This window comes from Zootermopsis nevadensis, unplaced genomic scaffold, assembly GCF_977971745.1.
Source record: "Zootermopsis nevadensis isolate Lab colony 2312 unplaced genomic scaffold, Znev_1.0 Znev_ptg000007l, whole genome shotgun sequence".
In the NCBI taxonomy this organism is placed as follows: domain Eukaryota; kingdom Metazoa; phylum Arthropoda; class Insecta; order Blattodea; family Termopsidae; genus Zootermopsis; species Zootermopsis nevadensis.
Window position 1 is genome coordinate 168,255 of NW_028259139.1, and position 17,986 is coordinate 186,240.

The window sequence follows — 17,986 nt, forward strand, 5'->3', positions numbered from 1 at the left end:
GTAATAGAGAAACTATTCCGGCAATCAAGGGCGTTAAAGGAAACCTCATCACAGATCAAACAGAAAAGGCCAACTCCCTTAACGCTTATTATGCGTCGGTATTCAGTTGCGAACGGATAATTTCGCTAAATAACCAGCTAATCCAATCAACAGATTCAGATAAAACGTTTACCATTAGTATCAATATCATAAGGAAACGGATAGCAGCAATCGGGAAAAATAAATCCGTCGGACCAGATGGCATCCCCGGGGAAATTTTAAAGTTAGGTGGGGAAGCAATGATTCCATACCTTGCGCGTCTGCTGGAGGTAACGATGAACAACAATTCTATCCCAGGGGACTGGAAGAAAGCTATAGTGGTCCCTATTTATAAAGGGGGAGATCGATCGGTAGTTGGGAACTATAGACCGGTCAGTTTAACCTCGGTGGTTTGCAAGCAAATGGAGCACGTTATAGCAGGGTATCTAAGGCAAGTCTGGGAAAGGAGTGAGTGGTTATATGAGGGTCAACATGGGTTTAGACCAGGGTACTCATGCGAAAGTCAAGTAGTCACGGTTTGTCAAGATGTTGCTGATTCATTGGACGAGGGAATCAGGACTGATGCGGTTATAATAGATTTCTCAAAGGCATTCGATTTAGTCCCACACGATAGGCTGATTACAAAAATTGCTGCAACCGGTGTGGACTTGAGGGTAGTGTTATGGGTAAAGGAATTTCTCTTAGGACGTTCGCAAAGAGTAAGAGTGGAAGGACAGCTATCTCATGAAGTCAGGGTAACGTCAGGAGTGCCGCAAGGGAGCGTATTAGGTCCCTTGCTATTCCTAGCTTATGTTAATGATATTTGGAAAAACATTGATTCAAATATACGGCTTTTCGCTGATGATTGTATAGTATACAGGAAAATAATGGATAGTAGTGACATTGATAAGTTACAGACAGATATGAATAGATTATGGGAATGGGCGGTAGAAAATGAAATGAAGATAAATCCAGGTAAAAGTAAAGCAGTCAGCTTCAATAGAGCTAGGGTGAAGGATAAGCTGAGTTACTTTTTTGGGGATCAATTAATTCCAGAGGCAAATAGCTTTAAGTACTTAGGAATACTTATTCGCAGTGATCTGAGCTGGGCAGATCATGTGAATTATACACTAATTAAAGCATGGAAGGCTCTCCATTTCGTAATGCGTATACTAAAAAAGGGAAATAACAATACGAAACGTTTAGCTTATACGTCGCTAGTGAGACCGATACTTGAATATGGAGCTGTGTGTTGGGACCCTTACAGGGAAGGACAGGTAAGAGCACTAAATCGGGTGCAGAAGAGAGCGGCTAAATTTGCTAATTTCACGAACGAATCTGGTTGGGAAACATTGGCACAGCGTAGATTGATAGCCCGAATGTGCGCCCTTTTCAAAGCATACACGGGGGGCCGGGCTTGGAAAATGATAGAGGATAGATTATTAAAGCCATGCTACCTGGGCAGGGACGATCATACTCGGAAAATTAGGACTAGGAAACAAAGAACGGATGTAGGCAAATATTCCTTTGTAAATAGGACCATAAGAAGCTGGAACCAATTACCTCCAGGCGTGCTAGAGTCTTTCCCCTGTAAATTAGGCACCTTTAGAAAGAGGGTCAGAAAAGTAGTTACAAGCTAAGGGTTATTAAGTTGGGAATAAATGGTGATAAGTGAAGTGAAGTGTCTTAGTCTCCAAGTGATGAAGGGCTGTAGTTCTTTGGGATAAAATTTTCATGTACTGAGAGCGGACTTTATATTCCACTCTTAAGTATTGTGATTAATTAGTGGATGTGTGTTTTTTTATTGTGTGTCAGATGTTTTATTTTGAGTGTGGTATGTTGTATTGTTGTGTCTCATTGTATTGTTGTGTGAGTGCATCAGTTCATGACGTTTGTAATACATTACAGTTATTGTCTTATGTCTAGGTGGTATTAAGTTCTTTTTTTTAAGTTAAGTACTTGAGGTTGGATGGTTTTGTAATTTATGAGTTGGTTGATTTTGAGTGGGATGTGTTGTTTTTGTTGTGTCCTTTTTTATTGTTTTGTTCTGTCTCTGTGTTGATGTATCTCATTGTATGTTGTGTCTTATGGTTTTTGTTGTGTCCTTTGTTTATTGTTTTGTTGTGTCTCATTGTGTTGATGTATCCCATTGTTTGTGTGTCATATTGTTTTTGTTGTGTCCTTTTGTTTATTGTTTTGTTCTGTCTCTGTGTTGATGTATCTCATTGTTTATTGTGTCTTATTGTTTTTGTTGTGTCCTTTGTTTATTGTTTTGTTGAGTCTCATTGTGTTGATGTATCCCATTGTTTGGGTGTCATATTGTTTTTGTTGTGTCCTTTTGTTTATTGTTTTGTTCTGTCTTTGTGTTGATGTATCTCATTGTTTATTGTGTCTTATTGTTTTTGTTGTGTCCTTTTGTTTATTGTTTTGTTCTGTCTCATTGTGTTGATGTATCTCATTGTTCTGTTCTGTCTCATTGTTTTGTATGTTATTGTAGGACACTGCCACCGGGTATAAACCCATTTGCAGTCAATAATAGGTGTGAAGGCGTGCAAACTGGACTCAAATGGCGCTCGATAAGGCCCCTTGGCAGTTTCTATCAAAGAAGGTAATGAAGTTTCTTCGAGCAGGCAATTCCTACAGCAGCGAAACTTAAGTTTTGCGTGCAGTAAAGCAATTAAGGCTGCAGATTTCAATTGGACCTGCAAGCATGGCCGACGTGACGGGCCAGATGTTCTTTGAAATTCGGTTATCTGAATATGACCTTGCAGAACAGACTACGGGTGACACACAGAGACTGGCTTCTGACCGAAATTAAACTCATCCAGAGTTTGGGGCCGAATTTAATCCGAACCTGAAGATAAGACACGGAAACAGGCCGCATGACCTCCAAATTTCACTTTCCCTTCTGTAATGACTCGTTTTAAGCGGCCACAGGATTCATTTCACTCGACGCGGAACAAAACTTGTGACTCTGAGCTGAGGATTTCTTTTTATCTGTGACACCACTGACCTACCTAATGTAGTGTAATGAATGCAACTGGATTTATGGCAAAAAAGATTTTAGATTTCACGGCGACTGAATACAAAATTTGAAATGACTGCTGATTAGGTTTGTCAACAGCTGTCCACTGCAGGCCGAGCTGAGGTCCTCCTGGACAACGAACAGTCCCTCACCTAGTCGAGAATTTATCCTATTTTACGCCCATCGAAGCAGACAACATCCAGAAATTCGTACGGAGCAGTTAATGGGTCAGCTGTGATTACGACGCCTTTGAAATAATTTTCACAGAAGACAAAAATGCTAAGTCCAACAGCGCCACTCGGTCGGCATTGGGAGAGCACGTTGGTCTTCTTCGGAAGGAACACGATGAGGAGACAGAGTAGCGAAAACTCATTTTTAAACAGGTATGACGTAACCGATTGCTAGTGCTTTCTTGACGCAGGCTCTAACCTAACCTACAGAAAGCAACTTGTCTGCGGAGCTCCGCTCTCAACAGCTGCAACACGCACGGCGGCCGGCGAGGAACCGAGTTCGAACGAGGTCACCGGCAAGCAACGAACGCATTTTATGGTTCCGAAAGCCATTACTTCTGTGCGTTCGTAACACGTCACCTTGTGCACTTCCCGTAAAGCTGCAAGTGGGAAAAGTCCGCAAAACGTTAAAAATAACAAACAGTTCATTAAAAGTTCCATAATACGAGAAAGACTGCCTGAACCTTGGAAGACTTCCTCTGTCCAAAATAAGCGACACTTTACATAGAGAAATGCGGGACCCTTACAAGGAGCGGGCGAACACTGGGGAGAGGTTTTCTCTTTTAGAATCATAAGGAAAATGTACGTAGGAATCACCAGACGGGAACGACGTATTTTGTGCAAGCAGCTGTAATCATCGACTTCCGTCACGCCGTCCGAGTTTCCTTCCTAAGACCTGTAGCCGCCAGCACACGCCGTAAACCTGGATGTGTCATTATTTCAAGGAAACCGATAACAAGCACAACGCACAGCGACCAACCCCTGGAAAAGAACGCTTCCTTGCATGAATGAATTCCACGGAACAGAGGCCACCCGAAGGTCCATAGCCGTGTTCACAAGAGCCACACCCCCCTCAACATCCATTTTAATACTAGCCTCCCATCTACAAGTCTTGGAGACGCCTGGTGGTGGGCGATGTAGATCAGCACTACACAGAGCGGGGTGGGAGTGGTCATCGGCCCGCGACGGCCGTGTTTTATCCCCGGGAAAGGACCCCAACCCTCGAAGTTACCCACTGGATGGATGACTGGGTCAGCCCTAGAGCCGGTGCGGATGCAGAGACTGGAAGAAACAGGCTGTGGGGTAGAACCGACTGAGCTACTCCGGGTCGTCCCATCTACGCCCACGACATCAAAAAAAATGTCCACACACTCCTCAAAATTCACATGTGCAACACACCCCGCCACTTCATGCGCCCTGACGTAATGAGATTTTACAATCTTCGTTCCAGCAGCCCGGAGACGAGACACAAGCACACACTCGGTTCCTCTGCGAGTAATTCCAGTCTAACCTAAACTTACTGGCGCCTAACAGAACTGCTACGTACCCGCACCTGTGAAATAACCTGCCTTCCCACAAACGTCGGTGTTGACCCTACCCCCCAACGTGTTCCAATTTAAGATTACTCTGGCATGAAGTCGTCCTGATCGTCCACGTGCAGTCATCAGCATCTCCATCTCTCTCTCTCTCAAGCAACTTGTAACACAATCCAAATCTGCGTTACAACAGCGAGTAGGGGCTTTCAGACACGGGTCTGTTCAGCGTCGTCTGGACGAGTGCCTGGGGAAAAGTCACAGTTGTCATGGCTCGCCGATTAAGCACGCAAGCTCATGCATCGACTCGCAATGTCATGAAAAAGGAATTTCATACGAGAACGGGTCGATATTTGGCAACGTTGTCGCGGGTAGACATAAAACGGCATCCAAGATTAATACAAAAAATCGTGTCTGGCTCGTGTGTGTGTAATAACGACCTACAAGACTGAACGCATGTCGACATTTACAGAAGTTCGGCCAGACAACAAATTCTCACAATGCCCCAGTACCAATCCCTAACTCGGGCTAGATCGATTCAGCCCGAAACATCACACCCTATTCCATGAAGATTAATTTTAATATTATGCTCCCATCCAGGCGTAGTTTTCGTGCATTCTTCACCTAACGCATGCGTGCCACATCTCATTTCTCGACGAACTGTTCTCGGGCGAGAGACGCTCGCGGTGTCTCGGCCAGCACTAGACCCGAACAGGACCCCCTGTCCAAAACGTCATCGGCTGAGCCAACCTGTTCCTTGCAGGGGCGAGAGCAAGAAGCCGTCTGTCCTTCCCTGACCACGCCACAGCACGCTGGCCAATATGGAGTGCACATGCAACGATAAACGAAGCTCAGAGATGGAACAGGATCCCCCGATTATGGCCGCTGACCTTGTAGGGAGAGCCCAGTATGCGGATCACTCAAAGGAAGGAAGGAAGGAAGGAGTTACGTGCTACCTTGCAATAGGTTAGATAAAGTTACGACAGGTTAGGTTAGCTTAGGATAGGTTGGGTTAGTTTTGGTTAATTTTGTTTAGTGGATTTTGTTAGGTTAGGTAACGTTTTGACACTTATGGCCACATCTCGTCACGCCGTTGCAGTACGTCACGCGTAGTCACGCTTCGTCACCAATATATATAACTGAATATAATGGAGTGAACAGCAACAGCGGTAGTGATGAATCGAGTGACATGTCACAGACCGCTTGTCTGTGAGGAGTGGAAGAATTGGAACAGGACCGAAGACTTGTGAAGAAGATAAAAGTATCTAATACTCTCTGCAGTGTGTTTTCGTAAAACTTGGGCAGGTGCACTTAGACTTTAAGATTGGTTGTATTTCTTACAAAAATGGGCTTTAATACGGTGGACACTCATCGGATGTGTTCCTCTTGAGGCACTGCGCACTCTTCAGAGACAGCAAAAGTGTGTTAACAACCTGAACGCGACTACGAGATCTCACAGTCAAATAAAGAAACCGAAGGTTTTTGCAGGAACTATCAGCAACGCAAAGTTTGAGAGTGTCTGATCGCGCAGCTACGTGATTCAGCTGTTTTGTATCAGCCATTGAGATTATTGGCACACTGATTTGTCTGTTTGTTTGCGAAAACGTGAGAAGCAAACAAATTTAAATTTGCCCAGGAGTTTAAGCAGACTTATTGACAGAAAGAGAAAAATAAGATGAGACTCGGGTCTTCCAGCAACTTCCATAACTTAACGTTGCAATTTCTGACGCAAAAGCCCAGACATTAAAACGCCGAAACATGGCATTAATAGAACACTACAAATCCCCCCCCCCCTTTCAAAAAGTTCAGTAAGCATTGAAACTTCAAGTCTTGAAATGTGTGTGGCAGCCCTCTCATCCAAAGAGGCCAATGACTTCACCAAAAAATTTCGATAAGTACTCCAACATTTATCGTCTGATTACGACTGGAGTAACCTCTTGGTTTCCAGAATTAAAGGTTTCTTTGTAGAGGGCCGTCTTCTGGGGGTTTTGGGACAAGCGACGACTGAACCACGCTTGTAGCATGTAAAAAATATTCCAGTATTTCCCTAACGTAAGAGAAGTTCCTCGGAGGTACGCAAACTCGCAACAAAGGCACATGTCACACATTCAGTCCTGTTGCGTGTCACGCCTGTTAAGTGAGTTGTCTGACTGCTGAGTCATCAGGCGCTCAGTAGTTGCTAAGGTGAGATACTACAAATAGACGCTGTGCACACGTAACAAATATGAAAAGCACATTTTGGTGCACTGTGGGGTGCGAACACTTCCTCTTACAGCCTTGAGATTTCAACAAGACGTGTACAACACGCAGACAGATTAGTTTCGTCGCAAAAAGAAGTCTGTGTGTGCGAAGTAATAGCGATCCAACAGCCATGTTGGTTCCAATTTTACAAATTTACAGTAACAGCCTATGCGTTCATTGCGTATTATGAAATCCTGCTCTAGGAACAAGGAAACTGAAGCGACCGTCTCAGACATCACGCAGAGTAAAATTTATCCAAGGCACATTTGTACATATTTATTTTAAAAATCGAAGTATTAGAACATCGACGTAAAGAATAGTTGTGTGAACTGCAAGAAACTGTCTTGATAAATTAATCTTCTGCTGCGAAGTTTGAACTTAAGGCGGAAAAGCTTGCTGATTCTGTAAAGGAATCTTTACTGGTCTTTAACTTTTCGCGTTATATCGAATCAAGACGTCGCCTTCATCGGGTTCCGAGGAAGGCCAAATCGCAGATGCCTGTGGCAGAACAGCCACAATGGAGCGAGGATCAAGTTTCTGCGGCCAGAGAGTCCCACTTGACACGATGATTCAGTAGCCGAGCCGAGAGTGGGGCATGGACCGCGGCAATAAGATGAGCTGATGGCGGCGAACAAGATAAACGCACTGTAAATAATATCACGTGACAAGTGATAAATACAGCGGCGACCTTGTCTCTTTCATGAGTGAACGATCTCCACAGGACTCAAGGACACAAAAGCTATTTTTATATTGCGACAGCGTGTTCCGAGTATCCAGGGAAACGCGTTACAGCTGCAATGCTTTCTGGTCACACTGACATTTAATTGTCATCAACAACCAGCAGCTTCATCAGCTTCATCTGGAGACATGTCTCGGCCTCCTGTAAATGGCAAGCGTCAGGTTTCGTTGCCAATTAAGGCGCACGCCACTAAAAACTCCTGCGTCTTCCTGACAGAATTACAGACATGCCCGTGTCTGGCTGAGTAAACGTAATGTTAATGGCCTTTAAACGACGCTGTATCAAATGATGAAAAATGGGAATCAGCAGGAGTAGGATAAGTTGTTACCTAATTCTGCAAGATGTTTTTCGCACCATCTGCGAAGACCAAGAAAAACGCGATCAAATCAATGAAAATAGTTGATCTCTTAACCGACATTCGAACTCGGTGCATCTGGAATGCGACGGACAGCGCGAACACCCCACCAGAAGACAGAACAACTTCACATGCGAAGTTGTAACACCTTCACATGCGAAGTTGTAACACCTTTAAGGCAACTCTCCGGCGTTCTCTACTTGAATAAGCCCGTAACTGAAGAGATAATTCGTGCTTTCTTTCTTCTTATTACATATGACGCACCTCCCTTCATAACTGATTTCTTTGGACATTTGAAATAAATGAGGAGCTTTGTTGGATAAACTCGGAAACTTTCCACTAGAGCAATGAGATACAAACTCATTCAGGATCTTGATAATAGGGCATTAGTCTTGCCGGTGACGTCTTCTGATACCACGGAGTTAAGTTTCTTAGATAACTTATACAGTCCGTTAACGTAACAGGAACGTGAAAATCAGGACCTCGGTCTGCAAGGTCGAGGCACAGAAAAATAACACGTGCACAAACTAAGACTCAGTCGTCCAATAAGAAACGAGTGTGGCCGCCTTACCTCTGTCCTGGTTTCCCAGTCATCAGCAAATTCTCAAAGTCTGATTACGTCACTGCAAATTACAGCACAGCGCCTCGTTCACAGCGAGGGAAGAAATCCTCGGGTAGCCCGCGCTCATCCCTGCACAGAGAACGTCGCTCAACAGAACAGCCTCGCGGCGCGGAGTGACCTTTTCAACTCCTTGACTGACTGACTTGACTGCATGATGGATGGAACAACGTCCAAACCAGTGGCGGACACCCCAATTCACGGCTCGGCTCGTGACACAGGCGCAGTAATTAAAAAGATTTATGCTGGAAGCTGAGACAGGCGAGAGACGCGGCTGACATGAGGGGGCACCTGGCTGGCTGGCTGGCTGGCTGGCTGGCCGGTCGTCCAACGCCTTGAATGCAGTTCACACGGCTCACAACTTAAATCCCTCCTGTGAAATACATTTCATCATCAGCCTACCCTCTACGCCTATGTCCCCCACCGGCCAATTTCCATGAAGTCATCTGTCCCGGCCTCCGTACGCTATTTCAATTGCTCATACAAAATTTTAGGCGGCACCAGATAAAACTCGGGGAAGGTTTGGCTGCTATGCAGGTAAGAATAGCTGACCACCTCGTCCGCTATCCAAAAACGGAAAGGTCAAAATGCATGTGACAAACCGAAATTTTCGTATGGGTTGGAAACGCGGTTTTTGAAATTATGAGAAATATCACAGATCGAGGGCGTCTGAAAACGGCGAGCTCAGCGGAATGTTTGGCCCAGGTGGGCTGACGAAAGACGGAGAAATGTTTGAGCGACTTCCGTAATTTGTACTATCCGAAAAAAAATTATTACGATACTAAAATCAGGGAGGGTGTGCTGGGCGGGACGATGACAAATGTATACGCACTTTTGGTTTAAAGCCTGAAGAGGTCATTTGGACGGTCTAGGCTAAGACGATAAGAAAAAATTAAAATTTGTCTCAAGGAAATAGCCATACGATGTGAATGGCATTAGTTCGGGTCCTCGGAGTCACCGGCTCTAGTAGGAGTTTGTGTCGTACATCAGGTGATCAGAATTTAAACGCAATCCTGCAAACATACAAGCGTACAAACAAACAAACAAACACGAGCTCGCTATCGGAAGTCTCTCCTTCGTTACCTGCCATCACAACGCCAACAAGAGTCGCATGAAAGGCTATTATGAAATGCTTCTGTCCGTACCGACAGTCGTAAGTGTCTGAAACTGTAATTTGTCAACTAATTCCATAAGAAAATCGAAATTGAACATAATGCAGCTTACAAAAGGCTTGATGAAGAACTCGGATTGCAAACGACCCGCCACTGCCAACAACGAGGAATGATATCAAGGCAGTATATTAAAAAAATATAAAATAAAATCGATGCCAAATTAACAAGTCTCGAAAACATGATAATGCAGGCACAATTATGGTATTAAAAAAATGATGACAACAGAGAAGCAAGGATATTATCAGCCGTTGCATTTACGTAGTACGTATCAGCTAAGGAAAGGAGGACGAAAGAGAGAAGAAAAAATGCCTGGAGGGAGACTCGGTTACGAGAAAAGGCATCCCACACAAATCCCGGATTCTAAGCATCAAAATGTTGCGAGTTTCGAGCAGATAACCTACGGTTCTAACTGCAATGAAGCAAGTCCTTGTTGTTCTAGTCCGCGGCATACTGCAAGCGGTTAGTCGCCGACCTCCCACCGCGGAAACCCGGGTTCGCACCCAGGGCAATCCACGTGGGAGTCGTACAGAGCAAACTGGCACACGAAATGCCTTTCTCCCGCCAATATTCTTCCACGTGTCGTCTGGGGGATGGACAATGTCTCATCCAGAGAGAGAGAGAAAGAGAGAGAAACAGACTCATTCGACCTCATTACAACTTCTTTGTTTTCTGAACGGGATGCATAATACACGAACGTCATATTTACCTGTGTGAACTATACACACGTTTTGTCCACATGCATTTCAAAAGCCTTCGACTGCTTTGATCACAAAATATACAACGCCTTCAAGAGCTCCAACCTACATACATAAAATCCTAGCAGCATTACGAACACGTGACGTAAACAGCGCACTAGGTCAGTTCGTCTACTTTAATTGAACTCTACGTAGTCGGTGCATGCTGAATAATTTACTCTTGCGGCGTACAAATAGTTTTTTCCTCTTTTGTCCCTCGTGTGTGGTGTCCAAGCCGGCGGTCAAAGGACAGGGATTCTATCCGGCGTATGAATTGATTACGACGCCTCATTTGACAGACACGTGAGAGATAATTGATGGCTGAATGATAGACAGTCTTATCGACTTCTTTTGTTCTCTGCGCGATATATCAGTCAGGTGTTTCGTCTACTTTTAGTGAGAAGCCAATGAACCCTTCGCCGGCGCGCAAATATAACGAACACGCCTGCTTCTGGTGTTCGTTAAACTGTACGTCAAAGCATCACAACTGCCAAGACTAGTTAACTAACCTCATTCAGAGCAAGATACTTGTGTTTTCTTAGTTAACCCACCGTCTGAACTGTTTCGCAGTTCATACGAAGAGCCTACGCCACGTATGTTCTTATGTTTCGATTTCCAAATAATTTTCTACATTCGAGTCAGACAGAGGTGCCACGAGAAAGCTGAAATTTGTAGGCAGGGCTTATTTCTTACGTCTACATTAAACGACGCTCCTCAAATCAAACGAAGATTTTCAACAAATGAGTTGCATCTTGTACAAAACTGGTGTTTCGCGCGTTGACTGTCAGAGTGGACCTGGGGCGTCGCATCAAGTCATCGGCAAACGTCTTCACGCTGAGTCAACAGAAGAAAGGCAAAACTTCGATCTAACACAAAAGAAACACGACGCCGACGCCTTCATCCGTCGACTATAAATCACTTGGTTCAGATCAATTACAAACTCGTCTTCAGTCAAAGAAATTGAACCCCGTGTCGCTTCGCAAGGGAATTCGATGCCCACCACACGAAATTAATCATTCCATCATGTCGCCTGAAAGAGAGATGTTGGCAAGGTTGGAACTGGCGAGGTTAACAACTGCCAGGGTATCTTGGTATCCCCGTCTGTTGTGATCATGGTACACAGTGTTCTTCACTACGCAACGATAACTATGCGCCTAATGACGGAATTATGCGGTATTATGGAAAGTAAAGGTTTATAAGTCATGACGTCGGGTTGCGCCTAAGTGCAGGTTAGCAAACTGTGGAACGTGAAAGAAACTTGCGAGGTTTTCATTTTCTCAGCCTACCGCCTGAGGTCCATTTTGATATCACACAACTTCTGTCCTGCCCTAAAAAATTTTAATCCAAAAAAAGTATGTATTAGCTTATTCTATGCGTGAGGCATGTCTTATTTAGTAACGTTTCATTAAATGCGCAAGTTATTATGTGTAAATAGGACTGCACACGATTAACCCGGATGACTTCAGATGGAAGGAGTGAATTTAGAGCCATTCGTGTAGCAAATGCGAAATGCGATCACATTTATTAGCCAATCCGTCGTCTACTTGCCGCTACAGACCGAATCCAGCCTTGGCCATTCCTAATAAAATATTTCCCAGTTCTTTCCTAGACAGGTGACAGGACTCCACAGGCAGGGCATCAGTCCTCAGCACGGTCTTTCTAGCCTCACAAAGGATACAGAAATATCGATGAAACTGGTCTAGAACACTGGCCACGGTTCTGGGGCCCACAGAGTGTTATAGTGAAGGGTAAGTGGTGTTTGGCCCCGTGTTCCGTCTTCGCCTCCTGTCCAACTGGTATCAGGGTCCTTTCCCGGGGGTAAAGCCGGCTGGGGCGTGACGCTGACCGAGGTCCAGAACGAGTAGGAGCTATACCACCTCCCCCTCCCAAGCACATATACAGCCTTTTAAATTAATTTTTACGCTGTATTTATACGACACACTGTATAAGACAACAGACGACCGTGGACCACAGCTGCATTATCTACACGTGCAGTGCGAGCACAGAAGCGTGTCAAGGATTTTGTGAAATCTTTCGCCACTGACCCTTTGGTGCATGACCTCAGTACACAGATGAAAATGCACAGCACAACGGAACAATCAAAACGACAATGGAACCAAATTGCAGTGCTCCATTTTATCAACAGTCAACTCAGCATGAATGAATCCCGTGATTCCACATTCTATTTTCTTAGCAATTTAATTTCATCGTAAACCGAATTCTTATTCGCCCTCGTCTCTTACGTTTGTTCTCCCGAGTATGAGAACCTGTCGCGTTCTGTACAGCCAACGTCTTCTTCATCTCTCGAAAAACGTGGAAGAGAGTGCACACGGGCGGAACTTTCTGCTGGTGTATTCAGACCCAAAATTACTTTTGCAGACTCTCGGACGAGAGACCAGCATTTCGAAACGTCTCAACCATTACGACAAAGAAATCCTTGTCCCACGATAAAGACTACAGAATCACTAAACAACGCGATTATCGGGAATGGCAAAGGTTAAGCACTGAAAAAGCAAACATAATGCACCCGATCCGAATGTAGCACACGGCAGAGATAGTATTTGGTACTTGGCACTACAGATGAAGGTTCAAGACTCAGTTGTACAAGAAGCAAGATCACTGTTGGGTGGACACTGCCGCCATCTGATGGCCGCCGCAAGTACCTCCGAAACGTCGATAAACGTCTACCAGATTACACGCCACAATAACCCAGAGGATACGTAGACAGATTCGCATTACACTCACTCACCTTGCAAGTCGCGCTACAAACTTCGACCTCCTTGAGATGTATGTACCACTGTGCACTTTTCCTATCTCTGTCTGATTTGTCCTGAGGGTCCCAAATGAGGAGACACTCTTTCCTCCCTACGTGATTTATCTCAGGTGATCTGCCCCTCCAGTGCAGATAAAAACGAGGTCAACAGCCTGGATTACGTCTGATATGAGCGCAATATAACAGATACCAGTAGGATGCAGATAAGATACGACCGAGCTGAAATAATTCACGGCTGGCTACCACCGGGCCCCTCGTCGCTGGCGTCCATTTCGTCTTCAGAAACAAGAACCCAGCGACTGGACGGCCTTACTGATTGCTGTCCATTGCAGGGCCAACACCGGAATGTGAAACAACAACAACAACCTAACCTAACCTTCCATTCTAAGATAAATTCCTCCGATATCCGATTTGCCGGGCCATTCAAATTCAGCGTAACCCGATGTTATCTAACAAATCATTAATCTCTTACTCTTTCTCATTGCCTCTCTTCGTCGTCCATTTTTCTTTATTTATTTCCTTCCTTTCTAAATCTGTTCCGAATTCTCTTGAAGCAGAAGACATCCTGCCACGGAGTCAGCATCACGTCGACCCCAGAAGGGGTTTCGTTTCCCTCGCCTTTCAAGCATCCAGAAATCGGGTTTAGGGAGAGAACAGCCGGCTGTTACCTACAAAATTCAGTGAGCGGTACCAAGTACACGCTTTCCGTAAAATTAATTCTTTTTAATATTAAATGCTTCGGATCTGAACTTCATAAAAACTATGAGCTTCAGAAGACAGAAGCTCTTAGTGCACACACACGCCAAATTTCCTTCCAGGCTATTTTGCGGCTTTGGAGGGAGAGAGAGGGAGAGGGGAAGAGAGAGAGAGAGAGAGAGGGAGAGGGGAAGAGAGAGAGAGAGAGAGAGAGAGAGGGAGAGAGAGACGCAAGCGAAGATGGACCGACGTCATGCACGTCGTATAAACAATCGCAGAAATGGAACCAAAGTTACCGTGTCCTTCCTTGGCGCACAGAAGACACGGGCACAACACAATACGTGACCAGCGCGGTTTGCCATTTCTTGAGTACCCATGACAGGAAGAAATGCAACACTGAGGACGAAGGGGCAACGACGACCAGCGATTGCCAAGTGCGGTCGTCGGCTGCTTTAATAACGCAAATTCTGACGAAGTTCCGTCTTCTTCATTCTTAGTTTCGTTTTTCCTTAGCAGAACAAAACTTTTACTTTGCACATTTCAAGTCTAGAAGCGTCACCACAAAGCAAAAGTAAAGCTTCTATAGCAACAAAAACAAAATGTCACAGAATTTCTACCCCTGAACAACACTTTTCGGTTAACCTGGCACATCCAAAAAAGTGAACCGCTTGCAACCACTGGGATTTCCAAGGAGATTACAATGCGATGCATTTGTGCCCAGCAAACTTTCCAATGTCTCGTCAGACCTGACAAACTAGTTCCTGCTTGCATGGACCCTGTCTGGCTGGAATGAGGTGCAGACTGATAATGATATTCAAACACGTGTCAACATTACTCACAGCAGCAACACTTGAAGGTGCGCTCCCATTTCAAATGCCTTCGTATCCCTCATCAAATGTAACGGAGGAAAACCATTCTCGATAAGCTCAGAGTAGTTTAGCTAATCACCTAGAAATTTCCAGCCTTTTACTAAGCCAAACATTTCATTGCCATGTACCAGTCGCTATCCTGAGCCAAATGAATCTTATCCCGACCATCTTCTTTAGATCCACTTTAATATTACTCTCGCATCTTCGCCTAAGTCGCCATTAACAGCAGATACAAACGAGTTAAATACCCCATGCCCCCCCCCCCCCCCCCCCCCGCCTTGCCTGCCATGGCTACATCGCGTTGTAACAGATTCACTTTTTTAAACAGACAAATAATAAGGTCGAGGTCTGCCTTCCGACTCCGGCTGATGCGATCATTGAGGTCAATATTCAAGTTGAGGGAAACGTTGAACGAATCGGTATTTCTGGCCCCACCGGGCACAGAGGTTTTGCCTCACCCCTATCAAAATATTATTACCGTCTACCAATGCACAACGGCTGGTTTGTATGGGTGTAAAACTCGGCGAGGGAGCTCAGAAGACAAAAGAGCGGAGGAAAACCAAAGCAAATAACCCTAAAAACGTTAAGTTGTTTTCTCTGACTCTACGCCCACTTGCAGACAAAACGAATTTACCTTCGGGGGAAACCGACAACACAAATGGCTATTATTGAGAGAAATCACGTGACGTGTGACGTAATGCGGCTTTTGAGGTGACTGGACTGTTACGCCAGCGCCCACTCAGAGCTCAATTCTTACACGCATCTCGGGAACATTATTCTTCATTCTCGGATATCTGGCGGGCCGGTCCAGGCAACACAAATGCAGATGCCTTGTTTCCCATTTGGCTCACAAAGACATTCATGGTTCGGACACTGCCGCCCCCGCGTTTCGTCAGAACAAGCGAAAGCAAAGAAGGAAAACGGATTCTGTTCGTCGCAAATACCGAACTGGCATCGCGGACATCAATTAACAGCTGAAATTCTTGTCTATTCGTCTACTCGTAACACGGGCCGGAGCAGGTACAGTATGATTAAAAATTCTCACTCTCTCTCTTTCAAAAGTCTACACTCGGCTTGTCAAAGAATGGCCCGCTTTCTTCATGGAACTCGAAGGTTCATCACCGCTATCACAAAAGCCCGCTGCTCAACTCTACCCTTAGCCAGATTTAACGGTGTTCGATAGGCTCATGTACCGACCATCCTCCTAACCTACGCCCCGATTTCTGGAAAGACGTACTCCACTCATCTTCGATAACCAAAGATTTGTAGGTACTTTTCGAGATGCGTGCTATGATCCCTGCCCAGCTCAATCCCCTATTAGATGTAGAACAGAGGTGCACTCTGCCTTGGGCATCCCTTCCTCGCTGTGCAAACGTACAGCTGGGATATTTGATTTTCGAGAAAACGCACTAAGCTTAGGTACACACAGCCGAGAGAGAAGTTTAGTTATGGAAGTTGGCTTTAAAGACAACTTGGGCCGATGCAAGGCGTCTCGAAATTGTCCCCACCATCAGCTGGAAGTCTCACCGACGACTACAGAGTTCTACAAACACACGAAGTTCTCTTTTTCTATTACAAAAGCAAACAAAACTCCTGTCCATTAACTGTGTAAAGATTCCTTATGAGTAAATGTGAGCGATTTAAATGCGGGCAGATCTGTCGAGCTCGTAAACATTCTGCCCGAAACTCGTGGCACAAAAACATGCCGACCGGACGTTAAGACTCTCAAAGTGAGTATCCTAATTCAGGGATAAAGAAGGATATGCCCGTCATTCACCAACCTTGAATTACTCTGGCACTTTAAAGAACAAGGTCTCTTGTACGACGGAATGGCTTGTTCACTGACCGGGTGCGATGAAGTACGAGTGTGAACTTCCACGTCACCATCGCACCTGAATTTGATGGGTAACTAAATCGGAAATTCCACACAATGTACACAACATTATGAGCAACATCATTTGGGAGAAAAGTCAATTAATATTCTACAGAAAGTTCCCAAGTTTTGGTGTTCTGGACGGGAAAATTTGATCCGCCAGGTCTTATAGGAAACGTCCACTTCGAAGACCAACAAGAAGACTGTTTTATGATGGGAGGCGGGCGAGATGACTTGGGACAACGTCCAATGTCGGCACTGGTATTACAGTAGCCGTCACGAAATCGCATGTTCAAAGGCGCCCGCCTGCTTCACCGTCTGCAGCCGACACGCAATCCTGCCATGACACTGTTTCGCTGTGAATTCTAATGTTGCCAGTTTTTCACAATTTCGCAACATCTGTCACAGTTCACGTCTTGTTCAGGAAGCTGGTTTGGGATCATCTGTCAGTCGTCGACCTGGAAACCCTGGCAAAGGTAAAGGAAACATCATCTGCATATCAACATTGCACCCCCATGAAGACCAACACTTACACTGACGAGGAAGGCAGTCAGAACGTAACTTCTACTGCCATCAGCATCAGCTGTGGCTGAATTATAGAAAACAGAGAACGGATGAGCGACATCTGGACCGATTTCAAAACCACTGACGCCATGAACACCGGCTCAGACATGTTTTGACGCACGCGTTGCCGGCGCACGGTTTCACCACAAGATGCGTCATTAAACAGGATCACTTCCCGGGAGACAACTGCGCTAGAGGCCTGTGTTGACATGCATGCAAACAAGATACCGCATTACCATGCCCAAGAAATGAGCCCTCACGACGCTCGAGAGCAACAAAGGTCAATCCCATCGAAAGGCCACAACACACTCATGCCTTGTTTAACTGTGTGTGGTGATGTGAGAGATTGAGCCGAAACGTCGTCTGCTGTCACGCACAGTTCTTCACGGATACTTCTGGTCAACCTGAACATGCCTACAACTTCCACACGAGACACGGAGTCACCCTTGTACACTGAAGACCTCATTGAGATGCTGAAGATTTCTGTCTTCTGGGTCGCAGCGCTGTGCAGTCTGGCAGAAGTTTACCGACGTTTCAGAGGTCCTTGCATCCTCCGGGGCTAAAACCCTGAAGACAGCCACCTTCTGACTAAACCGCCGCGAAAACTTGACATCCTACTCATTGGGATGCTGTCTGCAGCAAAATAAAAACTTAAATCTGAGTTCCGCACTACACAGACGGCGAGTACGCTGTACACTGCAAACACTGTGTACTTTCACCTGGAACGATTAATAGCAATTCGAAATTTCCATTTATTTTAATAGC

At 45.2% G+C, this 17,986-nt stretch overlaps 1 protein-coding gene across 4 annotated transcripts in view; it reads right to left on the reverse strand.

Annotated features, from left to right (window-relative positions):
* EcR (Ecdysone receptor) overlaps positions 1-17,986 on the reverse strand; it is a 223,356-nt gene that overhangs the window by 101,780 nt on the left and 103,590 nt on the right. Inside the window, exon 1 of one of the 4 annotated variants that reach the window (XM_087343855.1) lies at positions 8,493-8,604. The exons of the other annotated variants lie outside the window; for them this stretch is intronic. The gene's annotated coding sequence lies outside the window, so the exon portion shown is untranslated. Of the gene's footprint in view, positions 1-8,492; positions 8,605-17,986 lie in introns of those variants that run through there. 4 annotated transcript variants of the gene reach the window in all.